The sequence below is a fragment of the Eschrichtius robustus genome, chromosome 19 (assembly GCF_028021215.1).
Source record: "Eschrichtius robustus isolate mEscRob2 chromosome 19, mEscRob2.pri, whole genome shotgun sequence".
Classification (NCBI taxonomy): Eukaryota; Metazoa; Chordata; class Mammalia; order Artiodactyla; family Eschrichtiidae; genus Eschrichtius; species Eschrichtius robustus.
This window is the reverse complement of record NC_090842.1, coordinates 70,595,666-70,610,064: the sequence shown is the minus strand read 5'-3', so window position 1 is coordinate 70,610,064 and position 14,399 is coordinate 70,595,666.

Genomic DNA, 14,399 nt, shown 5'->3' with positions numbered 1-14,399 from the left:
TGTTCCTTATCATATCCTAGTGTCTAAACTCTTCTCCATGGCTGGACCCCCAAAAAATATTCCTTTACGTGCTAAGGGGTATCTAGAGAGTGGGATAGGTTTAGTAAATACCCTACCCCTAACGCGTACCCTAACCCTAACACGTAACCTAATCCTAACCTGTAACCTAAACTGAGCCCTAACCCTAACACTAACCCTAACCCTAACCCATACATTACGCCGTATCCGAACCCCTAACCGAACCCGTACTCTAAGCCATACCCTAACCCTAACCCAAACCTAACCCTAACCCTAAGCTATCCTTGAGTGCTTCTGCCTCCAATACATTTCCTAAGCACTATTGTTTTAAGGAACAGGTTAAAAAGAGAATCCTAATGTGATTTCTTTATAATGGGAGTGTTCCTTATCTTATCCTAGTGTCTAAACTCTTCTCCATGGCTGGACCCCCAAATAATATTCCTTTACGTGCTAAGGGGTATCTAGAGAGTGGGATAGGTTTAATAACTACCCTAAACCTAACGCGTACCCTAACCCTAACCCCTACCCTAACCCTAACACGTACCATAATCCTAACCCGTACCCTAAACCGAGCCCTAACCCTAAAACTAACCCTACCCCTAACACTAACACGTACACTAATCCTAACACGTACCCTAAACCGAGCCCTAACCCTAAAACTAACCCTAACCCTAACCCTAACACATACCCTGCGCCGTACCCGAACCCGTACCCGAAGCCGTACCCTAAGCCATACCCTAACCCTAACCCTAACCCTAACCCTAAGCTACCCTTGACTGCTTCTGCCTCCAATAGATTTCCTAAGCACTAGTGTTTTAAGGAACAGGTTATAAAGAGAATCCTAATGTGATTTCTGTATAATGGGTGTGTTCCTTATCTTATCCTAGTGTCTAAACTCTTCGCCATGGCTGGACCCCCAAGTAATATTCCTTTACGTGCTAAGGGGTATCTAGAGAGTGGGATAGGTGTAATAACTACCCTAACCCTAACGCGTATCCTAAACCTAACCCCTACCCTAACACGTACCCTAATCCTATCCCGTAACCTAAACCGATCCCTAACCCTAAAACTAACCCTAACCCAAACCCTAAGCCATACCCTACACCATACCCGAACCCGTACCCGAAAACGTACACTAAGCCGTACCCTAACCCTAACCCTAACCCTAACCCTAACCCTAACCCTAACCCTAACACTAAGCTACCGTTGACTGCTTCTGCCTCCAATAGATTCCCTAAGCACTAGTGTTTTAAGGAACAGGTTAAAAAGAGAATCCTAATGTGATTTCTTTATAATGCGTGTGTTCGTTATCATATCCTAGTGTCTAACATCTTCTCCATGGCTGGACCCCCAAAAAATATTCCTTTACGTGCTAAGGGGTATCTAGAGAGTGGGATACGTTTAGTAACTACCCTACCCCTAACGCGTACCCTAACCCTAACACGTAAGACAATACTAACCTGTAACCTAAACCGAGCCGTAAACCTAACACTAAACCTAACACTATCCCTAACCCATACCCTACACCCTATACGAACCCCTACCCGAACCCGTACCCTAAGCCATACCCTAACCCTAACCCTAACCCTAACCCTAACCCTAACCCTAACCCTAACCCTAACCCTAACCCCCACATAATATTCCTTTACGTGCTAAGGGGTATTTAGAGAGTGGGATAGGTTTAATAACTACCCTAACCCTAACGCGTACCCTAACCATAACCCCTACTCTAACCCGAACACGTACCCTAATCCTAACCCATAACCTAAACCGAGCCCTGACCCTAAAACTAACCCTAACCCTAACCCTAACCCATACCCTACACCGTACCCGAACCCGTACCCTAAGCCATACCCTAACCCTAACCCTAACCCTAACCCTAAGCTACCCTTGACTGCTTCTGCCTCCAATAGATTTCCTAATCACTAGTGTTTTAAGGAACAGGTTAAAAAGAGAATCCTAATGTGATTTCTTTATAATGTGTGTGTTCCTTATCTTATCCTAGTGTCTAAACTCTTCTCCATGGCTGGGCCCCCAAATAATATTCCTTTACGTGCTAAGGGGTATCTAGAGATTGGAATAGTTTTAATAACTACCCTAACACTAACCCCGACCCTAACCCTAACACGTACCCTAATCCTAACCCGTAACCTAAACCGAGCCCTAACCCTAAAACTAACCCTAACCCTAACACTAAAACGTACACAACTCCTAACCCTTAACCTAAACCGAGCCCTAACCCTGAAACTAACCCTAACCCTAACCCTAACACATACCCTGCGCCGTACCCGAACCCGTACCCGAACCCGTACCCTAAGCCATACCCTAACCCTAACCTTAACCCTAACCCTAAGCTACCCTTGACTGCTTCTGCCTCCAATAGATTTCCTAAGCACTAGTGTTTTAAGGAACAGGTTAAAAAGAGAATCCTAATGTGATTTCTTTATAATGGTTGTGTTCCTTATCTTATCCTAGTGTCTAAACTCTTCTCCATGGCTGGACCCCCACATAATATTCCTTTACGTGCTAAGGGGTATTTAGAGAGGGGGATAGGTTTCATAACTACCCTAACCTTAACGAGTACCCTAACCATAAACCCTACTCTAACCCGAACACGTACCCTAATCCTAACCCATAACCTAAACCGAGCCCTGACCCTAAAACTAACCCTAACCCTAACCAATACCCTACGCCGTACCCGAACCCGTACCCTAAGCAATACCCTAACCTTAACCCTAACACTAAGCCTAAGCTACCCTTGACTGCTTCTGCCTCCAATAGATTTCCTAAGCACTAGTGTTTTAAGGAACATGTTAAAAAGAGAATCCTAATATGATTTCTTTATAATGCGTGTGTTCCTTATCATATCCTACTGTCTAACCTCTTCTCCATGGCTGGACCCCCAAGAAATATTCCTTTACGTGCTAAGGGGTATCTAGAGAGTGGGATACGTTTAGTAACTACCCTACCCGTAACGCGTACCCTAACCCTAACACGTAAGATAATCCTAACCTGTAACCTAAACCGAGCCGTAACCCTAACACTAACCCTAAACCTAACACTAACCCATACCCTACACCCTATCCGAACCCCTACCCGAACCCGTACCCTAAGCCATACCCTAACCCTAACCCTAACCCTAACCCTAAGCTACCCTTCACTGCTTCTGCCTCCAATAGATTTCCTAAGCACTAGTGTTTAAAGGAACAGGTTAAAAAGAGAATCCTAATGTGATTTCTTTATAATGGGTGTGTTCCTTATCTTATCCTAGTGTCTAAACTCTTCTCCATGGCTGGACCACCAAATAATATTCCTTTACGTGCTGAGGGGTATCTAGAGTTTGGGGTAGGTTTAATAACTACCCTAACCCTAAAGCGCACCCTAACCATAACCCCTACTCTAACCCTAACACGTACCCTAATCCTAACCCGTAACCTAAACCGAGCCCTGACACTAAAACTAACCCTAACCCTAACCCTAACCCATAACCTACGCCGTACCCGAACCCGTATCCTAAGCCATACCCTAACCCTAACCCTAACCCTAACCCTAACCCTAAGCTACCCTTGACTGCTTCTGCCTCCAATAGATTTCCTAAGCACTAGTGTTTTAAGGAACAGGTTAAAAAGAGAATCCTAATGTGATTTCTTTATAATGGGTGTGTTCCTTATCTTATCCTAGTGTCTAAACTCTTCTCCATGGCTGGACTCCCAAAAAACATTTTTTACGTTGTAAGGGGTATCTAGAGAGTGGGATAGGTTTAGTAACTACCCTACCCCTAACGCGTACCCTAACCCTAACACGTAACCTAATCCTAAACGGTACCCTAAACCGAGCCCTAAACCTAACACTAACCCTAACACTAACCCTAACCCATACCCTACACCGTACCCGAACCCGTAACCGAACCCGTACCCGAACCCGTACCCTAAGCCGTACCCTAAACCTAACCCTAACCCTAAGCTACCCTTGACTGCTTCTGCCTCCAATATATTTCCTAACCACTAGTGTTTTAAGGAACAGGTTAAAAAGAGAATCCTAATGTGATTTCTTTATAATGCGTGTGTTCCTTATCTTATCCTAGTGTCTAAACTCTTCTCCATGGCTGGACCCCCAAATACTATTCCTTTACGTGCTAAGGGGTATCTAGAGAGTTGGATAGGTTTAGTAACTACCCTACCCCTAACGCGTACCCTAACCCTAACACGTAACCTAATCCTAAACTGTAACCTAAACCGAGCCCTAACCCTAACACTAACCCTAACCCTAACACTAACCCATACCCTACGCCGTATCCGATCCCCTAACCGAACCCGTACTCTAAGCCATACCCTAACCCTAACCCAAACCCTAACCCTAAACCTAAGCTATCCTTGACTGCTTCTGCCTCCAATAGATTTCCTAAGCACTAGTGTTTTAAGGAACAGGTTAAAAAGAGAATCCTAATGTGATTTCTTTATAATGGGTGTGTTCCTTATCTTTTCCTAGTGTCTAAACACTTCTCCATGGCTGGACCCCCAAAAAATATTCCTTTACGTGGTAAGAGGTAAATAGAGAGTGGGATAGGTTTAGTAACTAGCCTACCCCTAACACGTACCCTAACCCTAACACGTAACCTAATCCTAAACCGTACCCTAAACTGAGCCCTAACCCTAACACTAACCCTAACCCTAACCCTATCCCATACCCTACGCCGTATCCGAACCCCTACCCGAACCCGTACTCTAAGCCATACCCTAACCCTAACCCAAACCCTAACCCTAACCCTAAGTTATCCTTGAATGCTTCTGCCTCCAATAGATTTCCTAAGCACTAGTGTTTTAAGGAACAGGTTAAAAAGAGAATCCTAATGTGATTTCTTTATAATGGGAGTGTTCCTTATCATATCCTAGTGTCTAAACTCTTCTCCATGGCTGGACCCCCAAAAAATATTCCTTTACGTGCTAAGGGGTATCTAGAGAGTGGGATAGGTTTAGTAAATACCCTACCCCTAACGCGTACCCTAACCCTAACACGTAACCTAATCCTAACCTGTAACCTAAACTGAGCCCTAACCCTAACACTAACCCTAACCCTAACCCATACATTACGCCGTATCCGAACCCCTAACCGAACCCGTACTCTAAGCCATACCCTAACCCTAACCCAAACCTAACCCTAACCCTAAGCTATCCTTGAGTGCTTCTGCCTCCAATACATTTCCTAAGCACTATTGTTTTAAGGAACAGGTTAAAAAGAGAATCCTAATGTGATTTCTTTATAATGGGAGTGTTCCTTATCTTATCCTAGTGTCTAAACTCTTCTCCATGGCTGGACCCCCAAATAATATTCCTTTACGTGCTAAGGGGTATCTAGAGAGTGGGATAGGTTTAATAACTACCCTAAACCTAACGCGTACCCTAACCCTAACCCCTACCCTAACCCTAACACGTACCATAATCCTAACCCGTACCCTAAACCGAGCCCTAACCCTAAAACTAACCCTACCCCTAACACTAACACGTACACTAATCCTAACACGTACCCTAAACCGAGCCCTAACCCTAAAACTAACCCTAACCCTAACCCTAACACATACCCTGCGCCGTACCCGAACCCGTACCCGAACCCGTACCCTAAGCCATACCCTAACCCTAACCCTAACCCTAACCCTAAGCTACCCTTGACTGCTTCTGCCTCCAATAGATTTCCTAAGCACTAGTGTTTTAAGGAACAGGTTATAAAGAGAATCCTAATGTGATTTCTGTATAATGGGTGTGTTCCTTATCTTATCCTAGTGTCTAAACTCTTCGCCATGGCTGGACCCCCAAGTAATATTCCTTTACGTGCTAAGGGGTATCCAGAGAGTGGGATAGGTATAATAACTACCCTAACCCTAACGCGTATCCTAAACCTAACCCCTACCCTAACACGTACCCTAATCCTATCCCGTAACCTAAACCGATCCCTAACCCTAAAACTAACCCTAACCCAAACCCTAAGCCATACCCTACACCATACCCGAACCCGTACCCGAAAACGTACACTAAGCCGTACCCTAACCCTAACCCTAACCCTAACCCTAACCCTAACACTAAGCTACCGTTGACTGCTTCTGCCTCCAATAGATTCCCTAAGCACTAGTGTTTTAAGGAATAGGTTAAAAAGAGAATCTTAATGTGATTTCTTTATAATGCGTGTGTTCGTTATCATATCCTAGTGTCTAACATCTTCTCCATGGCTGGACCCCCAAAAAATATTCCTTTACGTGCTAAGAGGTATCTAGAGAGTGGGATACGTTTAGTAACTACCCTACCCCTAACGCGTACCCTAACCCTAACACGTAAGACAATACTAACCTGTAACCTAAACCGAGCCCTAACCCTAACACTAAACCTAACACTATCCCTAACCCATACCCTACACCCTATCCGAACCCCTACCCGAACCCGTACCCTAAGCCATACCCTAACCCTAACCCTAACCCTAACCCTAACCCTAAGCTACCCTTCACTGCTTCTGCCTCCAATAGATTTCCTAAGCACTAGTGTTTTAAGGAACAGGATAAAAAGAGAATCCTAATGTGATTTCTTTATAATGCGTGTGTTCCTTATCTTATCCTAGTTTCTAAACACTTCTCCATGCCTGGACCTCCAAATACTATTCCTTTACGTGCTAAGGGGTATCTAGAGAGTGGGACAGGTTTCATAACTACCCTAACCCTAACGCGTATCCTAACCATAACCACTACTCTAACCCTAACACGTACCCTAAGCCTAACCCATAACCTAAACCGAGCCCTGACCCTAAAACTAACCCTAACCCTAACCCTAATCCATACCCTACGCCATACCCGAACCCGTACCCTAAGCCATACCCTAACCCTAACCCTAACCCTAAGCCTAAGCTACCCTTGACTGCTTCTGCCTCCAATAGATTTCCTAATCACTAGTGTTTTAAGGAACAGGTTAAAAAATAGAATCCTAATGTGATTTCTTTATAATGGGTGTGTTCCTTATCTTATCCTAGTGCCTAAACTCTTCTCCATGGCTGGACCCCCAAATAATATTCCTTTACGTGCTAAGGGGTATCTAGAGATTGGAATAGTTTCAATAACTACCCCAACCCTAACCCCGAACCTAACCCTAACACGTACCCTAATCCTAACCCGTAACCTAAACCGAGCCCTAACCCTAAAACTAACCCTAACCCTAACCCATACCCTACGCCGTACCCGAACCCGTAACCGAACCCGTACCCTAAGCCTAACCCTAAACCTAACCCTAACCCTAAGCTACCCTTGACTGCTTCTGCCTCCAATAGATTTCCTAAGCACTAGTGTTTTAAGGAACAGGTTAACTAGAGAATCCTAATGTGCTTTCTTTATAATGGGTGTATTCCTTATCTTATCCTAGTGTCTAAACTCTTCTCAATGGCTGGACAACCAAAAAATATTCCTTTACGTTGTAAGGGGTATCTAGAGAGTGGGATAGATTTAATAACTACCCTAACCCTAACGCGTATCCTAACCATAACCCCTACTCTAACCCGAACACGTACCCTAATCCTAACCCATAACCTAAACCGAGCCCTGACCCTAAAACTAACCCTAACCCTAACCCATACCCTACGCCGTACCCGAAACCGTACCCTAAGCAGTACCCTAACCCTAACCCTAACACTAAGCCTAAGCTACCCTTGACTGCTTCTGCCTACAATAGATTTCCTAAGCACTAGTGTTTTAAGTAACAGGTTAAAAAGAGAATCCTAATGTGATTTCTTTTAATGCGTGTGTTCCTTATCTTATCCTAGTTTCTAAACACTTCTCCATGGCTGGACCCCCAAATACTATTCCTTTACGTGCTAAGGGGTATCTAGAGAGTGGGACAGGTTTCATAACTACCCTAACCCTAACGCGTAACCTAACACTAACCCCGACCCTAACCCTAACACGAATCCTAATCCTAACCCGTAACCTAAACCGAGCCCTAACCCTAAAACTAACCCTAATCCTAACCCTAACCCATACCCTACACCGTACCCGAACCCGTACCCGAACCCGTACCCTAAGCCTAACCCTAACCCTAACCCTAACCCTAAGCTACCCTTGACTGCTTCTGCCTCCAATAGATTTCCTAAGCACTAGTGTTTTAAGGAACAGGTTAAATAGAGAATCCTAATGTGCTTTCTTTATAATGGGTGTGTTCCTTATCTTATCCTAGTGTCTAAACTCTTCTCCATGGCTGGACCCCCAAAAAATATCCCTTTACGTTGTAAGGGGTATCTAGAGAGTGGGATAGGTTTAGTAACTACCCTACCCCTAACGCGTACCCTAACCCTAACACGTAAACTAATCCTAAACGGTACCCTAAACTGAGCCCTAAACCTAACACTAACCCTAACCCTAAACCTAACCCATACCCTACACCGTACTCGAACCGGTACCCGAACCCGTACCCGAACCCGTACCCTAAGCCGTACCCTAACCCTAACCCTAACCCTAAGCTACCCTTGACTGCTTCTGCCTCCAATAGATTTCCTAAGCACTAGTGTTTTAAGGAACAGGTTAAATAGAGAATCCTCATGTGCTTTCTTTATAATGGGTGTGTTCCTTATCTTATCCTAGTGTCTGAACTCTTCTCAATGGCTGGACCCCCAAAAAATATTCCTTTACGTTGTAAGGGGTATCTAGAGAGTGGGATAGGTTTAGTAACTACCCTACCCCTAACCCCTACCCTAACCCTAACACATACACTAATCCTAACCCGTACCCTAAACCGAGCCCTAACCCTAAAACTAACCCTAACCCTAACTCTAACCCATACCCTACGCCGTACTCGATCCCGTACCCGAACCCGTACCCTAAGCCGTACCCTAACCCTAACCCTAACCCTAACCCTAACCCTAACCCTAACCTACCCTTGACTGCTTCTGCCTCCAATAGATTTCCTAATCACTAGTGTTTTAAGGAACAGGTTAAAACAGAATCCTAAAGTGATTTCTTTATAATGGGTGTGTTCCTTATCTTATCCTAGTGTCTAAACTCTTCGCCATGGCTGGACCCCCAAGTAATATTCCTTTACGTGCTAAGGGGTATCTAGAGAGTGGGATAGGTATAATAACTACCCTAACCCTAACGCGTATCCTAAACCTAACCCCTACCCTAACACGTACCCTAATCCTATCCCGTAACCTAAACCGATCCCTAACCATAAAACTAACCCTAACCCAAACCCTAAGCCATACCCTACACCATACCCGAACACGTACCCGAAAACGTACACTAAGCCGTACCCTAACCCTAACCCTAACCCTAACCCTAACCCTAACCCTAACCCTAACACTAAGCTACCGTTGACTGCTTCTGCCTCCAATAGATTCCCTAAGCACTAGTGTTTTAAGGAACAGGTTAAAAAGAGAATCCTAATGTGATTTCTTTATAATGCGTGTGTTCGTTATCATATCCTAGTGTCTAACATCTTCTCCATGGCTGGACCCCCAAAAAATATTCCTTTACGTGCTAAGGGGTATCTAGAGAGTGGGATACGTTTAGTAACTACCCTACCCCTAACGCGTACCCTAACCCTAACACGTAAGACAATACTAACCTGTAACCTAAACCGAGCCCTAACCCTAACACTAAACCTAACACTATCCCTAACTCATACCCTACACCCTATCCGAACCCCAACCCGAACCCGTACCGTAAGCCATACCCTAACCCTAACCCTAACCCTAACCCTAACCCTAAGCTACCCTTCACTGCTTCTGCCTCCAATAGATTTCCTAAGCACTAGTGTTTTAAGGAACAGGTTAAAAAGAGAATCCTAATGTGATTTCTTTATAATGCGTGTGTTCCTTATCTTATCCTAGTTTCTAAACACTTCTCCATGCCTGGACCTCCAAATACTATTCCTTTACGTGCTAAGGGGTATCTAGAGAGTGGGACAGGTTTCATAACTACCCTAACCCTAACGCGTATCCTAACCATAACCACTACTCTAACCCTAACACGTACCCTAAGCCTAACCCATAACCTAAACCGAGCCCTGACCCTAAAACTAACCCTAACCCTAACCCTAACCCATACCCTACACCGTACCCGAACCCGTACCCTAAGCCATACCCTAACCCTAACCCTAACCCTAACCCTAAGCTACCCTTGACTGCTTCTGCCTCCAATAGATTTCCTAATCACTAGTGTTTTAAGGAACAGGTTAAAAAGAGAATCCTAATGTGATTTCTTTATAATGGGTGTGTTCCTTATCTTATCCTAGTGTCTAAACTCTTCTCCATGGCTGGACCCCCAAATAATATTCCTTTACGTGCTAAGGGGTATCTAGAGATTGGAATAGTTTTAATAACTACCCTAACACTAACCCCGACCCTAACCCTAACACGTACCCTAATCCTAACCCGTAACCTAAACCGAGCCCTAACCCTAAAACTAACCCTAACCCTAACACTAAAACGTACACAACTCCTAACCCTTAACCTAAACCGAGCCCTAACCCTGAAACTAACCCTAACCCTAACCCTAACCAATACCCTACGCCGTACCCGAACCCGTACCCTAAGCAATACCCTAACCTTAACCCTAACACTAAGCCTAAGCTACCCTTGACTGCTTCTGCCTCCAATAGATTTCCTAAGCACTAGTGTTTTAAGGAACATGTTAAAAAGAGAATCCTAATATGATTTCTTTATAATGCGTGTGTTCCTTATCATATCCTACTGTCTAACCTCTTCTCCATGGCTGGACCCCCAAGAAATATTCCTTTACGTGCTAAGGGGTATCTAGAGAGTGGGATACGTTTAGTAACTACCCTACCCGTAACGCGTACCCTAACCCTAACACGTAAGATAATCCTAACCTGTAACCTAAACCGAGCCGTAACCCTAACACTAACCCTAAACCTAACACTAACCCATACCCTACACCCTATCCGAACCCCTACCCGAACCCGTACCCTAAGCCATACCCTAACCCTAACCCTAACCCTAACCCTAAGCTACCCTTCACTGCTTCTGCCTCCAATAGATTTCCTAAGCACTAGTGTTTAAAGGAACAGGTTAAAAAGAGAATCCTAATGTGATTTCTTTATAATGGGTGTGTTCCTTATCTTATCCTAGTGTCTAAACTCTTCTCCATGGCTGGACCACCAAATAATATTCCTTTACGTGCTAAGGGGTATCTAGAGTTTGGGGTAGGTTTAATAACTACCCTAACCCTAAAGCGCACCCTAACCATAACCCCTACTCTAACCCTAACACGTACCCTAATCCTAACCCGTAACCTAAACCGAGCCCTGACACTAAAACTAACCCTAACCCTAACCCTAACCCATAACCTACGCCGTACCCGAACCCGTATCCTAAGCCATACCCTAACCCTAACCCTAACCCTAACCCTAACCCTAAGCTACCCTTGACTGCTTCTGCCTCCAATAGATTTCCTAAGCACTAGTGTTTTAAGGAACAGGTTAAAAAGAGAATCCTAATGTGATTTCTTTATAATGGGTGTGTTCCTTATCTTATCCTAGTGTCTAAACTCTTCTCCATGGCTGGACTCCCAAAAAACATTTTTTACGTTGTAAGGGGTATCTAGAGAGTGGGATAGGTTTAGTAACTACCCTACCCCTAACGCGTACCCTAACCCTAACACGTAACCTAATCCTAAACGGTACCCTAAACCGAGCCCTAAACCTAACACTAACCCTAACACTAACCCTAACCCATACCCTACACCGTACCCGAACCCGTAACCGAACCCGTACCCGAACCCGTACCCTAAGCCGTACCCTAAACCTAACCCTAACCCTAAGCTACCCTTGACTGCTTCTGCCTCCAATATATTTCCTAACCACTAGTGTTTTAAGGAACAGGTTAAAAAGAGAATCCTAATGTGATTTCTTTATAATGCGTGTGTTCCTTATCTTATCCTAGTGTCTAAACTCTTCTCCATGGCTGGACCCCCAAATACTATTCCTTTACGTGGTAAGGGGTATCTAGAGAGTTGGATAGGTTTAGTAACTACCCTACCCCTAACGCGTACCCTAACCCTAACACGTAACCTAATCCTAAACTGTAACCTAAACCGAGCCCTAACCCTAACACTAACCCTAACCCTAACACTAACCCATACCCTACGCCGTATCCGATCCCCTAACCGAACCCGTACTCTAAGCCATACCCTAACCCTAACCCAAACCCTAACCCTAAACCTAAGCTATCCTTGACTGCTTCTGCCTCCAATAGATTTCCTAAGCACTAGTGTTTTAAGGAACAGGTTAAAAAGAGAATCCTAATGTGATTTCTTTATAATGGGTGTGTTCCTTATCTTTTCCTAGTGTCTAAACACTTCTCCATGGCTGGACCCCCAAAAAATATTCCTTTACGTGGTAAGAGGTAAATAGAGAGTGGGATAGGTTTAGTAACTAGCCTACCCCTAACACGTACCCTAACCCTAACACGTAACCTAATCCTAAACCGTACCCTAAACTGAGCCCTAACCCTAACACTAACCCTAACCCTAACCCTATCCCATACCCTACGCCGTATCCGAACCCCTACCCGAACCCGTACTCTAAGCCATACCCTAACCCTAACCCAAACCCTAACCCTAACCCTAAGTTATCCTTGAATGCTTCTGCCTCCAATAGATTTCCTAAGCACTAGTGTTTTAAGGAACAGGTTAAAAAGAGAATCCTAATGTGATTTCTTTATAATGGGAGTGTTCCTTATCATATCCTAGTGTCTAAACTCTTCTCCATGGCTGGACCCCCAAAAAATATTCCTTTACGTGCTAAGGGGTATCTAGAGAGTGGGATAGGTTTAGTAAATACCCTACCCCTAACGCGTACCCTAACCCTAACACGTAACCTAATCCTAACCTGTAACCTAAACTGAGCCCTAACCCTAACACTAACCCTAACCCTAACCCATACATTACGCCGTATCCGAACCCCTAACCGAACCCGTACTCTAAGCCATACCCTAACCCTAACCCAAACCTAACCCTAACCCTAAGCTATCCTTGAGTGCTTCTGCCTCCAATACATTTCCTAAGCACTATTGTTTTAAGGAACAGGTTAAAAAGAGAATCCTAATGTGATTTCTTTATAATGGGAGTGTTCCTTATCTTATCCTAGTGTCTAAACTCTTCTCCATGGCTGGACCCCCAAATAATATTCCTTTACGTGCTAAGGGGTATCTAGAGAGTGGGATAGGTTTAATAACTACCCTAAACCTAACGCGTACCCTAACCCTAACCCCTACCCTAACCCTAACACGTACCATAATCCTAACCCGTACCCTAAACCGAGCCCTAACCCTAAAACTAACCCTACCCCTAACACTAACACGTACACTAATCCTAACACGTACCCTAAACCGAGCCCTAACCCTAAAACTAACCCTAACCCTAACCCTAACACATACCCTGCGCCGTACCCGAACCCGTACCCGAACCCGTACCCTAAGCCATACCCTAACCCTAACCCTAACCCTAACCCTAAGCTACCCTTGACTGCTTCTGCCTCCAATAGATTTCCTAAGCACTAGTGTTTTAAGGAACAGGTTATAAAGAGAATCCTAATGTGATTTCTGTATAATGGGTGTGTTCCTTATCTTATCCTAGTGTCTAAACTCTTCGCCATGGCTGGACCCCCAAGTAATATTCCTTTACGTGCTAAGGGGTATCCAGAGAGTGGGATAGGTATAATAACTACCCTAACCCTAACGCGTATCCTAAACCTAACCCCTACCCTAACACGTACCCTAATCCTATCCCGTAACCTAAACCGATCCCTAACCCTAAAACTAACCCTAACCCAAACCCTAAGCCATACCCTACACCATACCCGAACCCGTACCCGAAAACGTACACTAAGCCGTACCCTAACCCTAACCCTAACCCTAACCCTAACCCTAACACTAAGCTACCGTTGACTGCTTCTGCCTCCAATAGATTCCCTAAGCACTAGTGTTTTAAGGAATAGGTTAAAAAGAGAATCTTAATGTGATTTCTTTATAATGCGTGTGTTCGTTATCATATCCTAGTGTCTAACATCTTCTCCATGGCTGGACCCCCAAAAAATATTCCTTTACGTGCTAAGGGGTATCTAGAGAGTGGGATACGTTTAGTAACTACCCTACCCCTAACGCGTACCCTAACCCTAACACGTAAGACAATACTAACCTGTAACCTAAACCGAGCCCTAACCCTAACACTAAACCTAACACTATCCCTAACCCATACCCTACACCCTATCCGAACCCCTACCCGAACCCGTACCCTAAGCCATACCCTAACCCTAACCCTAACCCTAACCCTAACCCTAAGCTACCCTTCACTGCTTCTGCCTCCAATAGATTTCCTAAGCACTAGTGTTTTAAGGAAC